Genomic DNA, 25,236 nt, shown 5'->3' with positions numbered 1-25,236 from the left:
TGTTCGCGGGTTTGAACTTATCCGGCTCGAAGGACCAAAAATGTTGCGGAATTTACTGATCCGGCTCGAAGGACCAAAACGTTGCGGAATTTACTGATGTTGCGAAATTGACTAATCCAAAATGTTGCGGAAATGTTGCGGGAAGAATCCTAAATATGTTGCGGGAATGTTGCGTGGAAAATACTGAATATGTTGCGAGAATGTTGCGGGAAGAATCCTAAATATGTTGCGGGAATGTTGCGGGAAGAGTACTGAATATGTTGCGGGAAGAGTCCTAAATATGTTGCGGGAATGTTGCGGGAAGAATTCTAAATATGTTGCGAGAATGTTGCTTGTAGAATCCTTGATTATTGCGGGAAAGTTGCTTGGAGAGTCCTTGATTATTGCGGGAAAGTTGCCAAAAATCCAGAGCAAAATGAAACTCTGATGCTTCAGCTTTGAAGCTACAATTTTTACTGAATTTTATTACAAAACTCTTCCCTTTATATACACAATTATTTCACAAAACCTACTTATGTTAACAGAAAATTATATTGAACAATATGAGTTGAAAAAACATAAAGTATTTTTAAACTAATACTCAACAGTCACTTTCTGCAATAAAAATAATTCTTTTCCCATGTACTTCCTTAAATTCTTCCGTTTTATTATTTGTTAATATTATTTGGGTTTTGTACTTATTCACAATTTCTTCTTTTATAAAAAAATGATCACCCAATTCTTCCTCGGCTGAATGTACTGTTGCCATTGTAACATCATCTTCTATATTGTTAACTGAAAAAAAATTTAAAATATTGGTATTTTCTACCATGGTATTTTCACTCCACGCTTTTTCTGAAATAGTGTCCTCACTATTTTCTAGTCTACTTAAAAAATCTGCCACTTTATTTTCTTTTCCTTTTCAAAATTCTCAAATTGGTATTCACCTAATTTTAATAGTCATCGCTGGTGCCTGGGTGACATGTCTTTTCCTTTGAATTTGGAATGGAGATATTTAATTGGCTGGTGATCAGTAAGGATTTTAAATTTTTTACCATATATGTAAGGCCTAAAATAATTTACACTCCACATTATTGCTAGGAATTCTTTATCCGTTGCAGAATAGTTTTTCTCATGGTTATTTAATGTTCTTGAAGCGTAGCACACTGGGTGACCTTCTTGCGATAGTACTGCACCAACCGCATAGTGGGATGCATCCGTTGTCAATGTGAATTGTTTATTGAAGCTTCAATGTATGTTGGGTCTTTTACATTAATTTTTGCGCCTTTCTTTAGGTTCTTTCTATTGCGATAATAACCTGTTATTCCCAAAAAACTTTTTATCTGTTTTTCGGTTTTGGGTAATTCTAAATTTTGGATAATTGTAATTTTATTTGGGTTTGGTTTCATGCCATCCTTTGTTAAAATGTGCCCTAGAAATTCTGTTTCTTTTTTAAGAAAATTGCATTTGTCAACTTGTATCTTCAAATTTTTACTTTCGAGAATTTCGAAAATGTCTCTTATTGCTTTAATATGCTCAGTTAAAGAAGTACTAAAGAGTATATCATCTAAGTATACTACACAGGTTTTGTTAATATGATCTCTCAAGATTTCATTCATCAGCCATTGGAATTTGTCTGGCGCATTTTTACCAAATGGCATTCTCATAAATTCATATAGACCATGAGGAGTTACGAAGGCAGTTTTTTCTCTGTCTTCCTCCTTTACTAAAATCTGATGATAGCCTTTCGCTAAGTCTAATGTCGTAAAATATTGCGCTCTACCTAATTTGTCTAGAATTGAGTCTATATTGGGTAAAGGATATTTGTCGTCTAAGGTTATTTCATAAAGTTTTCTATAGTCGACAACTATTCTATATTTTTTTTCGCCTGAATTATCCGTTTTTTTGGGTACGACTATAAGTGGGCTTGCATATCTTGAATGGCTTTTTCTAATTATACCTTGTTCCTCCATTTCTCTGATCTGTTTTCTTACTTCTGCTTCGTGTTGAGGTGGGTATCTATATAGCTTTGAATAGATTTGCTGTTGTGTAATGGGGTTTATCTCTTTTTTTCTGTTGTATTAGTTAATAAATCGCCTTCTCTAAACAATAATTTGTTATATCGGTTTAGTAATTTTATAATTTCATTACGTTCTTCATTATTTAAATGATTTAATTGAAGCCTTTCGATTTTAGGATCACCGGTTTCAAGCATGTAAATTTGATTAAATTTATATGGGTTATTAATAAAATAAGATATTTTTCCATTTAGTGTTATTTGTCCTTTTTCTATATTTATTTAAAAAGTTTAATATATCGATACCTATAATGAAATCATAAGTTCTCCCTTTTAATGGGGTGATCTTCCAACGAATCCTGGCATTGTTAGGTAAATTAAATTGCTCCGGGCTTTTTGTGTGTACTTCATAATTTATTGTATCTTTATTTGTTAATGTACTAAATGTTATGGGATGTTTTAATTTAAATATATCAAATTCATTTATTTCCTTATTAATTAAACTAAAACTGGCACCTGTATCTATTAGTGCTACGTATTCTTTATTTACGATCTTTAATGTTATCTTTGGCAGGCATTCAGTGGCTGCCTCGTAAAAAAAATGGTATTATTAATTTCAGGTCCTTCTGGGCTTTGCCTACCTAAGTTTAAGCGATCTTGGCCAAACTTATGATTAGGGTGTCCTGCCACTCGAGGATTGTTATAACACCTTTCAATATTGTCCACTTCCATGGGTTCCGTGCGGTTTTGTCTAAGCGGTTGCCAGCGAACTTGGTTGGAATACGGCCTAGCGTGTCCCATTTGTGGCACACGTTGGAACTGTCTTGGGGTGTTATTATTTCTTGCGTCATTTTGGAATCTGTATCTTCCCGAATTATTTAAAGGATTATTAAAAGCGTTTTGCTCTTCGCGCCTATAAAAATCAGTAGTCCACTTATATCTTTCTTGAAATTGTCGGTTATTTCTTTCATTCCTATTTTGATTACTATATATCCTATTCTGATTATTATACGATGTTTTATTATGAAATTGTCCTTTATGTTTTTCTTCTCTTCCGAATCTCTTGTATTCGGGTCTTATGCACGTGTCTTCAAACCATCTTTGATTCATTATAAACAAAATATCTTTTAATTGTCTTTGTTCGTAAATTTTGTCGAGTAATGTCCCTTGGGTCATCTCTTTTATAGTATTCACTAACAAGCTGTCTATGTTTGTCAAGTCTATGCCAAGTTCACCATTATAATATACTATTAACTCGTCAGTTTTATACTTAATATTCTGAATTACAGTAATTAACTCACTTACCGTATTGACTCGTAAATTGGCAACTTGCTTGCAGATTTCATGAGGCTCTGTGTCTGGTTTATACCTCAATTTCAGTGTGTCTTTAATTAGTTTGCAATTGTCCGGTTCCGGGATGTTGATGATTGCGTTGTTAGCTTCTCCTTGGATTGTTTTGTAGTATATGGTTCTTACTGCTTCTTTTTTCTGTCCTTCATCTTCGAGCGTTGATATTAAATATTCTACGCTACTGAAGAATGAGTTTATTGTTATGTCTCCGTGTCCTGTGAATGCTGGAAGGTGGTTGATGTTCTTCAATATTCTGTCCAGTCTGTGTTGATCTTGTTGCTGCCTTTGTTGTAGATCTAGGTAGGCCAATCTTAGTTGCTCGAGTTGCTGCTCCCTTCGTGCGAGCTGCTCTACTAGATCTACCGGGGCCATTTCTTGCTGGGCCTGCTCCATCCATCTCTTATCAAATTCCTTCTGCCTGGCTTGCCGAATTTGAGTGCTTTTCTTGTGGCTTTTCACTTGATTATCGTTTAGTGGTTGGTACACGGATTTTCCTTTCCTGTGTACTCACTGCACTATTGAATAACCCTATATTTTGTGGTGTCCACTGTTCTTTGTAATGAAGAATTGTTCACTGCACTTTATCTTTAGTGGTGTTCAATTTTCTTTTTATTGAATCAATGTTCACTGCACTTTATCTTTAGTGGTGTTCACTTTTTTTTGTATTAAATAAATGTTCACAGCACTTTATCTTTTAAGTTATACGTATGTTAAGTTATACCCTGGAGGGTCCAGTCAACTCCTGAGTTGGCTACGGATTCGCAGGATTAGTTTTGGGGTGTTATAAAAAATTTTTAGTTTATTCACTGCCCGTATTTCGTTTCACTGGATCCTTTTACTTCTTAAAGGATCCTACCGACTGTGCCAATTTTATATTTTACTCAAGCAGGGGAATTTTTAAAAAAGAAAGAACAGAGATTACTTTTGCCTTGAAGGGCTTCTCAACAACTAATTTATTATTTGTTCAATTATTACATTCAGACTTAAACTAATGTACATCTGTATTTGCTTATTTAGCATACTTAAACTAATGTACATATGTATTTGCGTATTTAGCATTTAATATTTTATTTTACAAAATTATTGTCAATATCTTATTCAGCATTTCCTTTCCCACACTTTTTCAAGTAAGTCAGACTGTTGCAAAACAGGAAATGCGTTTCCAATTACTTTTACTTATTGTTTATTATTTTAGTTACAAATTCGTCAACTTCGTCTGTTTTAAAATGTGAATTTGTCTTTGGAATTGAATATGTAACTCGTGCGAAAGGACTACTTGATTTGGTGCATTCAGATGTGATGAGGCAATTCCCCGTAAAACCTTTTTCTCTTATGCGTTTTGTGGTTACATTCATCGCACAAAATATTTTCGGTGCTGATTAAGAACAAAAACGAAGTTTTTGAAAAATTTGTGAAATTTAAATACATATGTAGCAGAAAATCAGTGCAGTCACAAGATACAAGTGTTTCGTTCGGACAATAGGGCTGAATACACCAGAGCAAAGTTTCAACAACTTTTGTCAAGGAGTGATATAGTGCATTAAACTACTTCTTCTTACACTCCTGAACAGAATGGTGTAGCAGAAAGGCTTAATCGTCGTTGAAAAAGTACGTTGTAGATAATTGATTCGGGAGTAAGAACTAAATTTTGGGCTGAAGCCGCAAACACCGCTTTGTACTTACTAAATCATGTGCCGTTCGGTTCAAACGCGCAAAGTTCCGAAAAAATGTCTACGTAAAAACACCAAACCTAAAGCATCTTAAGGTGATAAACATAGAAAATTAGTTGCGAAATCGGTTGATAGCATCATGCTTGGATATTGCACGGCTTCGAAAGCATATCGGTTATTTAATCCTAAAACTTAAAAAATTATGATAAGCCGTGTTGTTTTGGTCGAAACGACAAATGCTAATTCGGAACAAAAAGATTGTTCATTCAAAATGCTGATGGTATGCGAAAGAAATAACGTTCTCGATTCAGGTGAGAAACAATGTAGTAAATTTTCGAACGTAAAGCAAGAGCGGAACAAACCTATTCGTCTGACCATGAAAAACCAAATACATCGTTTACTGATTTTGAAAGTTTTATTGTATTTTTGAGTAAAACTCACGAGACCGCCTTTTTGGTTTACAAAGGTGTTGTTTATTTAATAACGTTACAAAATTCTTCGGTAAAAACAAAATGGCAATGCTTCGAGTTTTTCTGTTCTCTTCGAGTGTAACTATATATGTATATATCATCGCAAGAGGCAGAGTGACCAGCGGTCTTGAATTGCTTGAATCGACATCGACGCGACATCTATGCGATTATCTCTGAATCAACTTGAATTTATTTTAATTTTTATACAAAGAATCTTCAAACGTGTTCTTGGTAGCGGCTTCGTCATAATATCCGCTGTGTTTTGATCCGTGGAAACTCGTTCAATTCCCAGTCGTCCTTTGGAAATTTTATACCGGATGAAAAAGTGTTTCATTGGTATATGTTTCGTTCTGCGGTGGAACTCTGGATTCTGTGCAAGTTTCACCGCTGCATTGTTGTCAACTTGAACAATAGGGACATGTTTTAGTTTTGCGATTGCACGAAAAAGTCTACTTAATCAAATGGCTTCTTTGGCTGCCTCGCTTGCTGCTATAATTTCTACTTCCGTCGTGGAGCTCGCTGCCCCTATCTGCCGCTGACTTAGCCAGGAAATTGCTCCTCCTGCGTATTTGACGATGACTCCAGAAGTTGAGCGACCTGATCTCAAACACCCTCTAAAATCTGTATCGCTGTAAACCTCCAGAATACTTTTTTTCTAGTTTCGTTGATAAATTAAAGCATGCGATACATTAGATTTTCGACTGCCTGTCGATAGGGAAACTTCTCTGACTTATGGTCATCTTTCCCTGGTCCCAAAGTTTCTGAGTTCTTGAGAATTGGAGTTGAGTTCGGCTTGGTTTCCTCTTGTTGAATTTCTAATCCCAAAAAATAGTCAGTTTTCTTTGAAGTAATTTTAAATTAAAAACTCCAAGTTTCGTGGATCTGTAGCTGCAACTAAGCCGTCCTCCACATAAATAACAAGTATGAGTTTATTTCCATCTTTCTTTTGAATGTATAGACATCGATCTGCACCACTGACCTGAAAGCCCAGTTTTTGCAGGAATCCCCCAAAACGCTTGTTCCTACATCTTGGCGCTTGCTTCAGATCATAAAGGCTTCTTTTGAGCTCACTTACTTTGTTGGTTTCATCCCCGAATCCTTGGGGCTGTTCCACAAAAACAGTTTCTTCAAGTTCTCCAACCGTCCACCACTTAGGCTTAGGTATACCCCTCAGTCTTCTTATGGGACAGGCTTCCGCTAAGGCAGCATTCATGTTGTAGGTAATCTTGTCAACCAAATTTTCTAGTCCTTATATGCTTTGTATTACCACAGATGGACAAGTTCCTAGGGTAACCCCGATACAATCTACATACTTTTCCCAGTCTGTTTTCCTGATACTTCTACCACGCTTAGGTTTCGGTAGATTTTTACTAACCTCAAACGAGATATATCTATAATCAGAGAAGGAATGTTCTTCCAAAACTTTCCAGTTCCTAATTCTGTTAATAACGGAGTCAAAAGCAAAAGTAGCGTCTATTCCTGTCTATTACTAAAGACAAAACTAGGTTTATTACCTTTATTGCAAAAATAATCATAATGAAAAGACACTGACCTCTACTGATACTAGTACTGCCTCAAATCTCGTGATACGCATTTACACCCGCACCAATAATTAGCTTTGCGCCAAGCTTCTGCGCTTACGCTAACAGATCTTTGAATATTAGTATCGGTAGCTCATCATGGTCATGTGCGAGATAACGGAAAGATAGCCACATCCATTCGTTTCCCGATTCCAGGCTAATGGTCAATTGATCGGTGTCGCTGTAATTAGAGAGCATGAAACCATTTATCCCTTTTCTTATTAGTACGCACACTTCCACTAGGCTTGATTATCCCAGCTTCCGTCGTACAAATAGAAATCCGGCTTGCTCCAGATTCGGAGGTGGAAACAATAACTTCCTTTGCATTTAAGGACTGCTTGTCCATAGAGGTTATTTGTTTGAAAGACTCCATCTGCTTCTTACGATCCCCGTCCACCGTGGCAGACATGGTGATCTTATAAATAGGAAGGGAACATAATGGTCGACCGCAGCAGCGCCCAATACCGAGGTGACCCGGTATCGAGGTAGCTCCGTAGAAATACACTCGGACAGAAAACCCCCTAACTGCAAACCACCCAATAGGCACGGGTCGCATGACACCTTGGGTTAGGAAGGGCGAGGAGAGGAGATGATGGGATGAGGGGGCTTTAGGATTGACAGGGGATCTTCGTCGGTACGGTGATCTTCACATGGTGATTGGATGGCCACCAATTTTGCCGTAAAGCGGATGGATGGCTGGCCAATCCACATATGGCGCTTCCTTCTTAGTTCGTGTTCGGTTGGTCCCCATGAGATGGGGGTAAAACCACCACTTAAGCCTCATCCCCAGGCAAGGAGACCAACATGACGAGCAAAGGAGAATATTCCGAATTTAAAAACTTTATGAGTCCGTTTAAGAGTCTAGTGCACAATGAACCCACAATCCCGGATATTGAAAAATTTAATCATTTAGTGTCATGTCTATCCGGTGAAGCCTTAGGCACAGAGAAGTCCTTCCAAATGTCGGAAGAAAATTATCCAAAGGCGTTGGCATGTTTGAGAAAGGTTACAGTGACGAAACCTTTTGCATTGTCAAATGCCTTCTGCGTCGTCTTTGCGATCAATGATTGATACAGTGTATGCAGTATATGACTCTCTTTTATCGCTGGGTGGCGATGTGCATATTTCAAATGCGATGCTGATTCACATAGTCATGTCGAGGGTTAATCCCACTAATCGGTCGAAGTGGGAGGAGCAACTTGACTATGAAAAGCTGCCGCTTTGGGCTGAGTGTGAAGCTATGCTAAATAAGAGAAACCAGCATTTATCAGCTGAAGAAGTTTCCTCATCACAACAAAGGCCAAACAATGAAGATACGCGGCACAAAAACAAAAAAATCAACAATTGTAACACTCAAAGACAACATTTAGCGCGACAAATTCCAAACTGCCGACTTGCCTTCACTGTGGTTCTAAGGACCATTATTTAATAGCTTGCCCAAACTTCCAAGCGCCTACTGTACTTAAGAAATTTGTATTTGCAAGATCTATTTCCATGTGCATAAATTGGTTGCTCAAAGTGCAAACCAGATCGCTGTGCTATGTGAAACCGTTCGCATCACACTATGTTGCATCAATACCCGATCTTCTTTGAGACCGAGCCGCAACCTTCGACGTCAGAGGCCATGCATATAGTCATGTTAGCTAACTTTATGACCGAAGAGCTTGTGCAGAAATTAGGAATCCGGAAAGAAAAATTCGCTCTAAATATAGTTGGAATTGGCAATTGAAAATAAAAGGGCAAACTAAAAACATATATTGTATAAAATCGAGGATCAACGATTTTAAGTTTTCGGCGGACTTTTGGGTATTGAACTAGCTGACCCAAGTTTCTGTAAATGTCAAAAAATAGACATACTTTTAGGAGCTGAAATATTTTTTAATCTGTTGTCGGTGGGTCAGATCAGAACCAGTCCAATGCAGCCAACGCTACAGAAAACAATTCTGGGCTAGATAATTTCAGCTCAGTGCTCAAATAAGTAGCACATTATGTCAATTTGAAGAAAGCGTTGCTAGCATTGATGCCACAATTCGAAAATTCTGGGAATTGGAAGAAATACCTGCACAAGTAAACTCCACACGACTGACTCCAGAGCAGCCTAAATGTGAAGAATTTTTTTCGAAACCCACACAGGTTTTACCAAGTGGAAGGCTTCAAGTCACACTGCCCTTCAAAACAGGCCGTAAAATTAATCGGTCAATCGTATGAAGCCGCAGCTCGGCGGTTAGTCATTATCAGAAGTTTTGGATTTAACCCTTCCTCTGAACCTTTTCCCACCTGCGTTAAAACATGTCAAGTTTTGAGAGAAAAATCTTACTCCGAGCATTGTTACATAGAATTTGTCATTGGTCATAAGCTTACCCAAGTTTGCGAGTTAAGGAACATCCGAAAAACCAACTGGGGAGTATGCAACAACAAATTAAGAGCTTTATTCCCAAAGATACCCAACCAAGGTCCCACTACAAACGGGGAACTGGACGGATTGGTAAATCAAGTAACGAATGCCATGAAAAGTTCTTTAGAAGCTGAATGTCCGGTTGTACGCCCTAGAAGAAATACAAAACCACCATGGTGGGCAAGAAAAATAAGCTAATTAGCAGAGTTACAGCAATCACGGGTTGTAATCTCTCCGTTCATTACAGTCATTGTTACAAGCTGTTTGAATAAGGGCTACATTCCGCTAAATTGGAGAGAGACGAAAGTCTTCTTCATACCCAAGACAGGCAGGTCCTCACACACTACTCCTAAAGACTTCAGACCTATCAGTCTTACGTCTTTCCTCCTCAAAATTCTAGAAAGGATTGACGATGAGTATCTACGGGGTGTCATACCAATCAGCAGGTTCCCCCCTGCACAACACGTCTACATAAAAGGCATATCTACAAAAACTGACATTGAAGGAGAAGATATTCTGCGCTCTAACAAGGCAACGCTTAGTACATGGAGAGAGAATACGGGACTCGGAATAAACCCCGATAAAACTAAACTAATTCTCATTACTAGAAAACGTAGACAGTCTCCCCACTTATTTTCAAGGGATTAACGCCTCGTATCACACACTGGCTTTACACTTCGGTAGTTCGGCCCATTTTTCTATATGGACTACTTGTGTGCCGGCCATTAACTTAAAAGGCAAGTTATATGAAACTGCTGGGCAAGATCCAAGGAACTGCGTTTTTATACATCACCGGCTCTTTAAGTACCACCACTAATAATATGCTCGAGGTGGTAGTCAGCTTACCTGATCTAAATCTGGTAGGAAAACACGTGGCCTCCGCTTCAGCGCTTCGACTTAACAGCTTGCCGCTAAGGAAGCCCCTGCGGTTCGGCCACGCTTCTATACTACATACTACGAGTAGTATAACCAAGAACTAGACTACTCATTCCCGAAATCCACCTTCAACAGACTCTTTAAGACTAGAATCGCCTCGAGAAGAGAGTGTCAAACTAAAACACCATGGAGAAGAGGGGTTTAGGATTAGAATTATCGGTCCGACTTTCGGACTACTGTAGCGTATATCAGGCAGAGGACTTAGCTATAAAGGAGGTAACTGTGTACCTTCTCTATCTTCTCGGACAACCATTAAATCAATAGAGGCAATTATAGTAAGACCAAAGGTTGCTTAGGAATGCCTGGTAGCTCTAAGTGATATTATCACTGTCTTCAAGGTCAACCTTATATGGGTTCCGAGACATAGAGATATTGGAAAGAATTGCAGGGCCGATGACCTTGCCAGAAAGGGTACTAATCTTCCACTTCTTGAAAACAAAGCAAACATGGGAATCCCTATGGCAACTTGCAAATTAAGGATAAAATATAATATTCCCAGAAGGCCAATACGCCGTGAAAAGAACAAAATACGTGTGTTACAACTAGGCTAATTTGGGCACAAATAGATAAGAGAAGTTCAGGAAAATTGCTTAACCTCTCAGGGGAGAGCATCTCGAAGGCCGAGGCATTTGTCACCGGTCATTGGCTGTTAGGTAGGTACTCTTCTAGACTAGGAATATTTTCGAAGAGGAAGATGCAGTACAACACTTCCTTTGTAATTGTCCAGTCTTAGCTAGGAGTAAAGCAAGGTTGGTGGAAAAATACCTTCTTGACTCTCTTACGGAACTATCCGGTGTTGGGTTAAAACCTATCCTGCGCTACATATGAGAGTCTAACTGGTTCTATGCAAACTAACAGTAGGGTTCCCGTGTTACCCAGTTGTACCACAACGGACCTGCCGCAAAATAACCTAACCTAACCTAATCAGTGATAAACCCAAAATTTTTTAGCACTGCCGACTAAGTTTTTTTCAATATAATTAAATATTGTTTGGCGTCCATTGCGCTATCAATACACACCAAGCCTCGTATTCCTTTACTTGAAAGGTATCCCCAAACCATAACGGAAGTTTTTCCACAATTAACCCTGGGACTTTTATTTCGATTTTGTAAAGCTCTCAATGGCTTACAATGGCCATACTTTAGTCAGTCCATCGTTTTAATGCAGCATTATTTTGGTTTCCTCGCAGAATATAACGTCTTCCCAATAATCATCTGGTTCGGACATGTTGTGCAAAGCAAAATACAGGCGTTTTTCTACATTTTGTACAGATAGCAATGGTTTCTTGCGTGCTGATCTCGATGAATATTTGTGGTGCAGTTTTGCTTGGTGCACTTCTTCATAAGAAATAACAATACCATACACCTCGTTAAGCTCCTTTGCAAGTGTTCTCAAGGAAATTCTCAAATTTTGATCAAATTTTCGGATCATCAAGCTTTCTGCACGTCCAGTAATTATAGTTTTAGACCCACCTGCTTTTGCTCTAATCCGCCCTCCTTTTCCGCTCGATTTACATTTAATATTATAAACTAACCGACGTTTTACCGAAAACATTGCAGACAATTCCTGAACACTTTTACCCAAATGTAATTGTTGCGGGGAGAATCCTTAATATGCAGGAAGAACCAATAATGCGGGAAGAATCTTGAAGGCGGCTATAAATTCGCTGCGGGGAGAGTCCTTAATCCAACAATTCTCCAAAACAGTAATGAAATTTTGCTGCTTCAATTGAAAAGTTACAATTTTACACAATTATTTCAAACAAAAGCCTACTTATTTTCACAGAAAATTATAACGAATAACAAGAGTTGAAAAACATTAAAGTATTTTAAACTAATACTAAATTGGACTCAACAGTAATTATAACATACTAAAAACGTAATATCAAAGGATAATATTTTGCCAGGCATTTTAAAAACACAATAATTAAATTTAAATTTGAATTTAACTGAATTGTAGAACAGAAGTGCCCATTTTAAAGCAGAGGTAACAGTTAATCGCGCAGCTCATTGCAAAGAAATTGAAAAGGCAAAATGTAAAAACAGTTTATTAGCAGTGTCGAAATAGTGTGTTATTTGGTTTTTTTTTTTGCTTAGTTTTTGTTTTTCTAAAGAATTTGAAGTTTTTGAATAAATTAAATACATTTAGAAAAAAGAGTTTAGAAATTTATAAAATTCATTCTTTGAAATCGAAAAGTCAAGCGGAATAGAACTCGAGATCTCATTGAGTTCTTTTAGAGCGCGGGCAATAGGAGCACAACGCGCATATTTCGTGTTAAGATATTTGAGATGAAATTGGTAAATATTGCGTAAAGACCTAGTAGAAATATGCAAGTGAGTGCTACGTAATCAATTTCTCCTTTAATTACACTAAAATCTAAACGCCCGTGGGAGTACAGACCTTCTACTCTCTAGAGACTTTAAGTTAAATAAAATCAAACGGGAATCATAGGAAGGGATAGGATTTGAGAATTTCAACGACCTGAGAGCATATTTAAGGAACACCTTCTTTACACGTTAAATTCTCTCAATTACAAATCGGTGGCAAAGCTTCCAGCTAAATGTTGTATTTTCTAATTTAGAGGTCCGCCGTATAAAACATAAGATTGAATAAGAAGTGGATACAATAAAGTTAATGTGACTCTTGAATGAAAAATGGGAGTCAAAGGCCCCCCTAGATTTTTGAATTCATAAACAAATTGAAGTAAAGTATTATAGATGCTATAAGATCGCTGGCGACCTCGTAGCCCAATGCGTTGGTTCGAATCTCGGTGAAACACCAAAATGAAAAAAAGTTTTTTCTAATAGCGATCGCCCCTCGGCAGGCAATGGCAAACCTCCGAGTCTATTTCTGCCATGAAAAAGCTCCTCGTAAAAAAAATCTTCCGTTCGGATTCGGCTTGAAACTGTAGGTCGCACCATTTGTGGAACAACATCGAGACGCACACCACAAAAAAGAGGAGGCGCTCGGCCAAACTCCCATATATACCTATATATATATAAGATCGCTGGAAAGCATATGAGATTTTGCGAAAGTGACATGAAAACATTTCTTAATATTTAGAGAGATGCCAGAGTTACTGCACCAGGGAGTGCATTAATTTCCGTTTGCAACATAGGAACATCCTCATGTTCTCTAATTGCAGCAAATATTTTCAAATCATCGGCGTATAGAAGAAAGTTGGCAAATAAAAACCAAATGAAAGAAGAGGACTGCCTTGTGGCACCCCTGAAGATGCAATGAAAGGTTCCGAACATTCACTCTCAATCGTTACCACACATCGTCCATGGGATAAATAAGATTTCAACCATTAAAAGAAAACAGAACTTACGTAATTGAAAAGTCCGTATAAACACAATCGACTTGAAAACCTTGAGAAAAAGTTGAAAGCAATATTACTAAAAGCAGCCAGGTTGAAAACTGTAGAGATAAATCCATTCAGTACTTAGTCGCAAAGTATATCTTTTCTAATTCCTTCGAAGAGTTTAGATGTAATAGAAAGCTTAGAGATCGGCACACATTATTCTTTTTGCCACTTTTGAAAATAGGGGTCATAGTTGTGATTTTCCTATCGTTAATAAAAACTCCAGAAGATAGAGATTTATTAAAAATTAGTTTCAGAGGAATGACAATGGCCGGGCAGTTTTTGAGGAAAATTATGGACAGCCCATCCATATCAGCCTGCTAAAAAGTTTTTAAGCCCGAAATCGCATTCTCAATGACCAGAGAAACAATATGAAAGTGGATTAACATGACAAGAAGAAAACGAGTAAGCGTCATCAATAATGAAATTAGATTTGAAAAAATCGCAGCAAATAGCAGATTTGTCATTAAAACGAGCCGCAGAAGGATTCCATCGCTTGACTTTTTAGATTTAACAAATCGCCAAACGCCTAAGTTCCTGTACATAAATTTATTTAAACAGTTGAATTTTTTTAAGTAATGCTGGTAATTTATAAAGATAGATTCATTCTTAGATTCTAAAAATTGTTAGTGAAGCTTATTTCGCTTATTTTTAAGTAATAGGACTATGATTAAGTTCGTGCGGTTTTTTTTCGAAATTTGAAACTTTATTGACGTAAAATGGTTACAAATTTAATATTCAAAATATTGTCCATCGCTTACTACTACTTTTTCCCATCTTTCTGGCAATTCACGGATTCCCTTTGTGAAAAATTCGGTCGGTTTTGCCGCAATCCACGAATCGATCCATTTTTTGACTTCATCGTAATTACGGAAGTGCTAGTCAGCCAGGCCATGTTGCATCGATCGGAAGAGATAGTAATCGGATGGCGCAAGGTCTGGACTATACAGCGGGTGGGGTAGGACATCCCATTTGAGCGTTTCTAAGTATGTTTTGACCACTTGTGCAACATGTGGCCGAGCATTGTCATGTTGCAAAATAACTTTGTCGTGTCTATCGGCGTATTGCGGCCGTTTTTCTCGCAGTGCTCGGCTCAAACGCATCAATTGTCGTCGGTAGACATCCCCCGTAATCGTTTCATTCGGTTTCAGTAGCTCATAATACACAACACCCAGCTGGTCCCACCAGATACACAGCATAACCTTCAGGCCATGAATATTCTGCGCCGACGTCGATGTTGAAGCATGGCCAGGGTATCCATACGTTGCCCGACGTTTTGGATTGTCGTAATGGACCCACTTTTCATCGCCAGTCACAATTCGATGCAAAAAACCCTTTCTTTTGTGCCATTGAAGCAGTTGTTCGCATGCCATAAAACGGCGTTCAACGTCTCTTGGCTTCAATTCATACGGCACCCAATGGCCTACCTTTCGGATCATTCCCATGGCTTTTAAACGTTTGGAAATGGTTGATTGATCAACTCCCAAAGTTTTTGCAACCTCTTCTTGCGTTTGAGCCGGATCTTGATCGAGCAATTCCTCCAATTCGGTATCCATGAACTTTGGCGGCGCACCCTCGCGTTCTTCGTCTTCCAAGCCAAAATCACCACTTTTAAAGCGTGCAAACCACTTCTGGCACGTTCGCTCAGATAGAGCATGCTCACCATAAACTTCCACCAAGATACGATGACTTTCGGCTGCTTTTTTCTTCATATTAAAATAATGAAGAAGAATTCCCCGCAAAAACACATTATTTGGCACGAAATTCGACATTTTCAAGTGTGGTAAAAATATTGTTGTTTACGCTTCAAATAAAAAACTTATACTGACGTTTGTGCCTTACGACAGTAGCTCTCCAATGAATGTTTGGAAATGTGGATCGATGGAATAATAATCAAGTTACGCCATCTGTTGTAAAACCGAAACGAACTTATTCATAGTCCTATTAATACCGCTTATTAATAAGTATACCGTGGAAGCTTAAAACGTTGTTTTTTAATTTTTGGCACATATTTCGTAAAAATTTGGAGCAACTGAGCCTTAAAAGTAGAATAGCACTCAACAATATCTAACCTAGAAAAGTCACAAGAGGAGAAATTGAAAGCAAGTGTCTCGTCTTGTTTACTACTCGCACATTCGTTAAACTCAACATTAAGCGTTAAAGTGGCATGATGTTATCACCAGCAAGAAGAATGAGAAACATTCAGAGATAGAAGTATAAATATTAGCGCTGACAAATATGAGATCAAGAATTCGATTGAACTTGTTTTCGAAAGGATTTATTTATACTAAGTCAAGACTTAACAGATTATCAATTACATATGATTCGAGTGAAGATGTGACATTAGTTGAGATTAAACCGTGCTTGCAGAAGTTAGTAGACCAAAAAACATTCGGAAAATTAAAATTTGATTAAAACATTAACATGGTTATCATCAAACTTATTTAGGACAAGGAAAACAATGTTGTCCATATGCGATTGATAAAGATCATAATTACTATTACTTGGTATGTAAGATACCAGTAAGTATAAAGAGCCATATCGAGATGATCCCTTTACACAAACACACAATTGATCAAGGATGGGGTTCTCATTTATAAGCGAGATATGGAAAGCTTGTAACTTATGTTGCATTGCAATGAGAACTCCACCCCCCCTAAAGAGCAACACGTACTTTCTACATTTCGGTCTTTTCGAAATACACTACATAAGTTTAAGTCGAAGTATTCTGGGTCAAAAGAGTTAGTATACAGCCAGGTTTCAACAAAAATTATGACATCAAAATCTAAATGAGAGCTACGGGTGCGAATAGTCACCGACTTTGTACCCGTATTCTGAAAATAAATTTTTAAATGATTTAGTGATGTACTAGTACTACCGAAATTGGCTAAATCTGTTTGCTTGGGAAATAGTCCTTTTGAACAAATTTGGACGAGCGAACCTTGATGTCAGCAGGCCAAACCGACGGTTTTAGTATATGGTCCAACAATGATGGCCGAACCTCTAGCTTAAAATTAATTTTTTTAACTACGGATATCAGTGTATTTTTTTATCAGCTTAATTTGATCAATATTTGAGTTTTAGCAACATAAGAATTGATATTGTCAACACTATTACCAGTGGCTGATGATCATCTTAATGGCTCTGCCGCAATCTTGGCCTCTCTTAACACAGCAGCATGAGTATTAGTGTCGTTTAAAAGACTAGTTGCGGGAGATGGCGAGACAGCATTCGCGTTTACAGCTGATGTAGGAGAGTTAGTCTGATGATTTGATTTTATTTTTGCACTTTTAGTTTTTTTATCATAGCACCCACTTGCATGTATACAACCGCGGAGTTCGTTAACCTCGGTTGTAAGCAAGACAGAGGTAGAGGTGACACTCTCGATGCTATTTTTATGCATGGCTCTTAGTTCTGAATGCAGTGCTTCTGTTTTTTCGATCAAAAGCTTCTTGTCAGATCGAAGAGCACTAATAACAATCATTGCACGGGCATACTCTGCTTTAAGAGAAACAATCTATTCAAGAACGTTTTGTAGGGAAATTGGTTAAATGCTTTCAGTTTCTTTATCACTTAGCCGTTCAGTAAGAGGAGCCTTTTGTTATACCGGCGGAATAGTGGAATTTTTTTGAGCGGTAGTTAGCGAGTTAGTTGATGTTATGTTTTTAGATATTTTTCCACTAGCGGGAGGAGTTGGAGAGCGGATAGATTTTCGGCGATCGGCCGCACAAATTTTTGTAAAGAAACTTATTGTCCAACCTGAGTAGGGGTTCTAAATCAGCTGGCAAAATACCAACACAATCCAAATGAAAAATGCGTTAGCCTGTTTACGGTCAACCTTTAATCCGCAGAAGCCATTTTATACATAAAAGTTAATATTGTTAAAGTTAAAGGTGTTTTGAAAATTATCAAATCAAAGAGTCACTATCTTGAGCACATTAAATTATAAAAATTGGCTAATTGTAGAGTAAAAAAACTTAAAAACGTGGAGCGCAGTAAAAATTACGACTACACACGAACAGGTGTCAGTCAATATGGTGCTTATAATTCAAATATACGTATCTTTGAATGTACATTGAATAAAATTTCGTTTGTCAAACGAACATAAAAAAAAACGTATTTAAATGCTATGCAAAATGACGTCGGCCATTGATCAATTTGATTTCCTACAGAAGCCAAAAACTGTGGCGAGTCAATATACTAAAGAGAGAATTCACTGTAATCAACTCTGTTAAAAGTTTCACCACACCACGGCGGTGGTTAGACTTCATTTTTGAAAATTTACACTATTCGTAGCCCATGAGATTTCTCTATACATTAACGTTCTCTGATAATTCAATCAGCTTAAAAAACTTTCAAGTCTTAGCACTGCCAGTTGTTCAGACGGCAACAAAGCAACATGTGCGAGGACTATCTTAATTTTTTGCTCAATACAATCTCAGTTTTTTCGTAAGGAAATCGTCCTCACATCTCCTGTTACGTCATACTATCAGCTGATTCTTTCAAATTTGCTGAGAACCGGTGAACGGTCTGATCTTGGTCAGGCCTCTAAATATTTTCTCCATACGCATTAAGTACGAGTGAAAGAAGAAATACGCAAATAAGCAAACAAACAAACAAACAGAAAGGGATACAAACCAAGTACATGCATATGTAAAGGGTGATTTTTTAAGAGCTATAGGAAAGTTTTTCAAACAAAACACACGTAAAATTCAGAATAATGCATTAAATGCTAATTTAAATCGATAGTACAGTCCATATAATTTAATGTTTGAAGATTATTTCATGCAAATGTTTTAATGTTGTCTTCTAATGCGTTAATTGAAGCAGGCTTGTCTGAATAGACATGAGCTTTAACATAGCCCAACAAAAAATAATCTAAAGGCGTTATATCGTACGATCTGGGTGGTCAATTGTCAGGTCCCGAACGTGAAATAAAATGTTCACCGAATTCGCCTCTCAACAAGTCCATTGTTACCTACACGTGCTGTGTGGCATGTGGCACCGTCTTGCTGAAACCACATGTCATGCTAGTCAAGCTCTTGCATTTTGGGCAAAAAAAAGTTGGATATCATTTCGCGGTAGTGCTCACCATTCACAGTTACGCTACGATTCGCAGCATCTTTGAAGAAGTACGGTCCAATGATACCTCCAGCCCATAAACCGCACCAAACTGTGACCTTTTTTGGATACATTGGTAGCTCTTGCAATTCTTCTGGCTGATCTTCACTCCAAAATCGACAATCCTACTTATTTACGTACCATTGATCCAAAAATGAGCTTCGTCGCTGAACACAATTTTTCGATAAAAAACTGGATCTTCGGCCAACTTTCCAAGAGCCCATTCAGCAAAAATTCTGCGATGCGGTGGGTCGTTCGGCTTCAATTCTTGCACCAGCTGTATTTTGAAAGGCTTCACACCTAAATCCTTTTGCAAAATTTTCCACGTTGTTGAGTAACAGAGGCCCAATTTCTGCGAACGGCGACGAATCGATAATTGATGGTCATCATTAACACTGGCCGATACAGCTGCGATATTTTCTTCAGTTCGCACTCTTCGTAAGCGCGTTGGTGGTTTGATGTCCAATAATGTAAATTTGGTTCTAAATTTAGTCATAATAACCCGAATAGCCGCTTCAGCGGGTCGATTAAACTGACCATAAAATGGAAGAAGCGCGCGATAAACTTCCTTAACAGAACACGCATTTTTATAATAAAATTCAATGATTTGCAAACTTTGTTTATTTGTAAGACGATTCATGGTTAAATTATAGACCAAACTGAAGATGTTTGACAGTGAAGCAAAACACGAAACGTGCGTCAGCTGTTTAAACCAACTGTTGAAAAAGATAATAGCTCATTCCCATGGCAGCCATTCCCATGGCAGCCGGTTCTACGTACCGGAATGACTCGGGTTTTTCCCGACCAAGGGCTGCCGCCCCAGTATACTAGCCCTGTCTAGTGAAACCCATATCATCCCACCCCTTACGTCACAGGAGCAAACTCTCGCAGCAATCCTGCTCCAAAAACTTCTCCTCAGAGCTGGAATCGAATCCAACCCTGGGCCAGAAGTATTCTACTGCTGCGTCTGCCACAAACGGCTTCACCCGAACTCCACCTCGGTTAAGTGCAACAAGTGCAACGGGTGGAGCCACCTTCAGACCTGCTCGGGTCTTAAATCACATAGGGAGTGGTCCAAACGGTATGTGGCCACGTGTTGCTCCCGCCAGCAGGCGTCTGATGCCTCCACGGCTAACACACTCCCTGATAGGCCGGCACTACCAACCGCCACCATTACCAACACCTCCACGGTGAGGAGCCTATCGGAGCAACACAACTCCCCTTCAACCCCTCCCCTTCCTTCCAGCTCCAACCCCAGTGCGGGGACAAACCAGCAGCTCCTGGTCCCCCGCACAGTCTGTTCCGTGTGTCAAGCCGTAATACCTCGGAATCTGGTAACAGTCCCGTGCAATTCCTGCAATGGCTGGTGCCATTTTCGGAGATGTTCCGGCCTGCGCACCACCCGTGAGTGGACAACTGCCTACGTTGCCCCCTGCTGCAGAGCTCTGCACCCACTACCGCCCCGGAGGCGCGGCCGCCCACCACCATCAGGCCGCAACAGCCACAGTGGATTGCGCAGCAGGCCCAACGCAGACAACACCACGCGTCCCTCACCCCCCGAATTACACTGACCTCACCGAGAAGCTTCAAGCTTCTCCAATTCAACTGCAACGGACTTACGAGTAAGGTCGACGAGATAGTCGACTTTATGAGCCGGCACAGTATTAAGATAGCTGCGATCCAAGAAACAAAGCTGCACGCTAGGTCATCTCTGATCACCAGGGATGGCTATAACTTGCACAGACACGATCGCGAGCGAGACAACGGTGGTGGCCTAGCGTTTATAGTCCACCACACTGTGCAGTATCGTCTTATCGATGAAGGAATCGACCGCAGGGACAGCACCTTAGAATGTCAAGGCATAGCTGTCCGGTCGGGCGATTCCGAGCTCGAAATATTTAACATATATACCCCCTGTCACCTGCTGCCCGGCAGGATATCACCCTGATATAGGTGCGCTCATCAGAGGTGAAAACCGATTAGTTGTAGGTGACTTCAATGCGCATCACGATCTTTGGCATTCAAGCCTGCCAAATGATCGTAGGGGACAGCAACTGGCAGAACAGATAGACGACTCGACATTCAGCACAGAACGACATTCAGAACGACGACGCCTCCACCAGGGTAGTGGGCAATTGCAGCAGCTCGCCAGACCTAACAATTGCTAGCGATGGTCTGATAAATAGCATAACGTGGCGACCTATGCTATCGCTTGCATCAGACCACTTGCCCATTATCGTCTCGATCGAGAGACCTGCCGACTTCGTTTCCGCGAGTCACCGGTCTTATTTTAACTTTAAAAAAGCTAATTTGGCCGGCTTCACGAAATTCACCGAGAACACCTTCGCCGCTCTTCCCATCCCCACTGATGTGCGCGTAGGCGAACGCGCATTCCGCAAGGTGGTCACAGCTGCTGCGGCTCGCTTCATTCCAGCTGGAAGTTATAAGGACATTCGTCCTCATTTCCCAGTCGAAGCAGCCAGTTTAGCAAACGAGCGTGACCACTACGCCAGGCCGATCCCGGGGATCCCCGCATAAGGGATCTCAATTTGGAGATCCGGCAACTGGTAAACCAGCATAAGCGGACTAAATGGGTTGAGCACCTGAAGACCTGCAACCTCACCTCTGGGGTGAGTAAGCTCTGGTCCACCGTTAGGTCTCTGTCAAACCCGACGAAGCACAACGACAAGGTGGCTATCACTTTCAACGGTTGCACTTCGTCGGACCCGAAGAGATGCGCGAGCTATTTTAGCCGGCTTTTCATATTGCATCCTCCGGGCGACAGAACCAAGCGTCGTGCAACCAGAAGGCTGCACAAACTGACGAACGACAGTGCGCCACTTACTTTCTCCGGTGATGAGGTTCAGGGGGCCATCAACAAGTCGAAATCATCGAAAGCCATTGGCCTGACGGCCTAAACGCGCTGATGCTGAAGCATCTGGGACCCCTGGGAGTAGGATTTCTCACAAGGGTTTTCAATCTGTCCATGGCCACTCTCATCATCCCTGACAAGTGGAAAGCAGGGAGAGTGGTCCCACTACTGAAACCTGGGAAACCCGCCAACCAAGGGGAGTCTTATCGGCCGATAACTCTCCTTTCCCCAGTAGTGAAGACACTTGAAGCCCTCCTACTCCCACTCTACACGAAACACCTGGCCCCAGCCCCACATCAGCCCGGTTTCCGACGAGTGCACAGCACCACCACTGCACTCACCGCCATAAACGCCCCGATAAACCGCGGGCTTAACCAAAACCGCCCCTGCGAGAGGACTGTCCTAGTAGCGTTGGACCTGAAGAAGGCTTGCGACACAGTCAGCCATTCCACGCTACTAGATGATATTTATCAGTCGACACTCCCGCCAGGGCTGAAGAGGTGGTCCGCGAACTACCTGAGCGGTCGGCACTCGTCAGTGATTTTTCGAGATCAAATATCAAAGCAGAGGAAGATTAAGCAAGGTGTAGCGCAGGGTGGTGTCCTTTCTCCCTTGCTTTTTAGCTTCTACATCTCGAAGCTCCCCCAATCACCAGCGTGAGTTTCCCTGATCTCATACGCTGACGACTGCACGATAATGGCGACGGGCAATGACGTCGATGGCCTGTGTTCCAAAGTGAACAATTACCTCACCGACCTTTCTCGCTTTTTCACTGCGAGGAGTCTCCAACTTTCCCCCACCAAGTCCACGGCGACCCTCTTCACCACCTGGACAAAGCAGGTCAAGCTGTCCCTAAAGGTAAAAGTCGATGATACATCAATTCCGACGGTAAATAACCCCAAAATTTTGGGTGTAACCTTTGACAGCCTGCTCTCCTTCTCTGCGCATACAACCGCAATTGCCACTAAAGTCCAAAATCGCAACAAGCTCCTCAAATCGCTTGCCGGCAGCACTTGGGGCAAAGACAAAGAACTGTTGCTTTCGACATTTAAGGCAATTGGCCGGCCGGTTCTTAACTATGCTGCGCCTGTCTGGTCGCCTGGAACTAGTGATTCGCAGTGGACTAAGCTACAGACCTGTCAAAATACCGCCATTCGGACAGCGACCGGGTGCCTCCTGATGTCACCTATCCAACACCTTCATAACGAAGCACAAATGCTCCCAGTTGCGGAGCACAACAAATTGCTCAGCAAGCAGTTCCAGCTCGGATGTTACCGTAGGTCTCATCCCTGCAGACACCTGCTTGAGCCCGAGCCGCCTCCCAGGCACGTCAGGAGACACCTCCTTGACTACGCTGGCGAAATCCAGGACAAGACTGACCGTAACCTACTGGACCGGACAGCATTTAGACAGTCTATAAACGACATTCACCGGGAGACCGTTAACTCCTTCTTGAACTCCCGTCCTGTGAATGCCGTAATCGGAGTCCAACCACCACCTATCGCAGATGAAGAGCTCCAGCTTCCCCGTGAGACCCGTGTAACACTGGGACAACTACGTTCTGGATACTGTAGCAGGTTAAACTCCTACATATCCAGAATCGACCCCGACATACCAAACACATGTCCGGCATGTGAAGGTACCCCGCACGACACTAACCACCTCTTCAAATGCCCCCTCAAACCGACTCATCTAACCCCCCTCTCCCTTTGGACCCAACCTGTCGAAACAGCATGTTTCCTGGGCCTACCCTTAGATGAGCTAGACGAAGACGAACGATGATATGCCTACACTGACAGGGCTACCTATGCTGTTAACAACAACAACAACAACATAATAGCTAAAATTCACCCGTTGCATAATATATCTACATACACATGTAAACATGAAATGAGAAACGGTACCAGCTGCAATTACAGTGTGGTGTTTTCAAAAACGGACAGAGTGAGTTTTTTTTAATTTGGAACGGACACAGTTTTCAATTATAACTTAAAAAGAAAACACACAAGACTGAAATTAAAAACAGCAAATAAGTAAAATAGTGGCGTTGAAAAAGTGTGCTGAAAACATAAAAACAAAATAATATTGTGTGCTGAAGTGGACTGCACTTAAAAAATAAGCCAACATATATACATGTATAAAGTGCTCTCGATGGAACCAGTGCGGACCACACAAAATCGGCCTCAGTGATGTAAAAACATAAAACGAGTTTCTTTCGGCCAGTTAGTGCTCCAAAAAAAAAGTAGTGTGCGCTAAAATAAATAACACGTTCCAAGTGGCGTATCGAAACAAAACAGTTCAACGCTAGAAAAGTTGCGAAAAAAGAAAATACAAACAAAAAGTGCATTTCAGCGCTACTTACCTTCAGTCGTCAGATAAATTTTCATAGATTGTCTCGCTGAAGGGTTCCGCCATCCAGCTATATGAAGACGCTACGAGAGTGGCCACAGGCATCAACAAATGTTCCAGATGGAACTGATGAATCGTTACCAGAGGACAAATGAATTTGGCGTATGCAAAGGATCCAGCAGATTTCGTGGAAAAGATGAAGTACCAGCCATTCATAAGAGGTGTACGAGATCAGGACACCAAAGAGGCAACATACTCAACACCGAAGGGGACCTTTGTTGAAACAGTATCTTTTGCGATGGTACAGAAAACAACTGCTCTCTTGAACAAACCTGTGCACAAACTCCATCGGGTTGAGGTTGAAGATCTTGGCTCTCTGGAAGAAAGAATTAGAAGAATAGAATTAAAGATTAGAATCCTCTTCTGAAATGACACGACTTAGCAGTTCGAGTATAAAGTGTAACACTACTTTTGACTGCGACACAAATTCTTTCTTTCTTCCACTTCCGGGCCTTCGTTTCACCGACAAGGTTTTATTAAACTTTTTTAACACATAATTTACCGTACTTTTCGGAAAATTTAAAGTTTTTGCTTTGCCATTGTGCGACAAATGACCATTTTTTGCTTTTTGCGCACAATTTTCTCCACAAGCTCACACTTAACCGAACACAAAAGTGAATTAATAATGACAATAAACACTATGAATATGTATACTAATTTTTTATTTACAGTTAATTTTAAGAAAGTGATAAATAAACACAATCGACTAGTTTTTTCGTTTCAATTCTTTAACAGAATATTAGGAAATGAAAAGCAATTGCTAATGCCGTTACTGAATAACACAAAGAGTAGCTGCCATAAAATACTTCCCTGAGGCACTCCAGAGCAGGCAATGAATGTTTCCGAGAATATACAATCAGTTGTGACCACACAACGCCTTCCGCATAAATAGGATTTCAACCATTGCAGAAAAACAGAATCAAATCCGAGTGAAGATAATTTATACAATACTAGCAAACCCGGCCCGCTTCGCTGGGCACACTAAAATAAAATAGATATGGTTTAGAACAGAAAAGATATGGTTTTCATATTATTTATTTCTTTATTCTGATACTATTTATTTATTTATTCAA

The sequence above is a fragment of the Anastrepha ludens genome, chromosome X, assembly GCF_028408465.1.
Source record: "Anastrepha ludens isolate Willacy chromosome X, idAnaLude1.1, whole genome shotgun sequence".
NCBI lineage: Eukaryota > Metazoa > Arthropoda > Insecta > Diptera > Tephritidae > Anastrepha > Anastrepha ludens.
Note: the sequence above shows the minus strand (reverse complement) of the source record.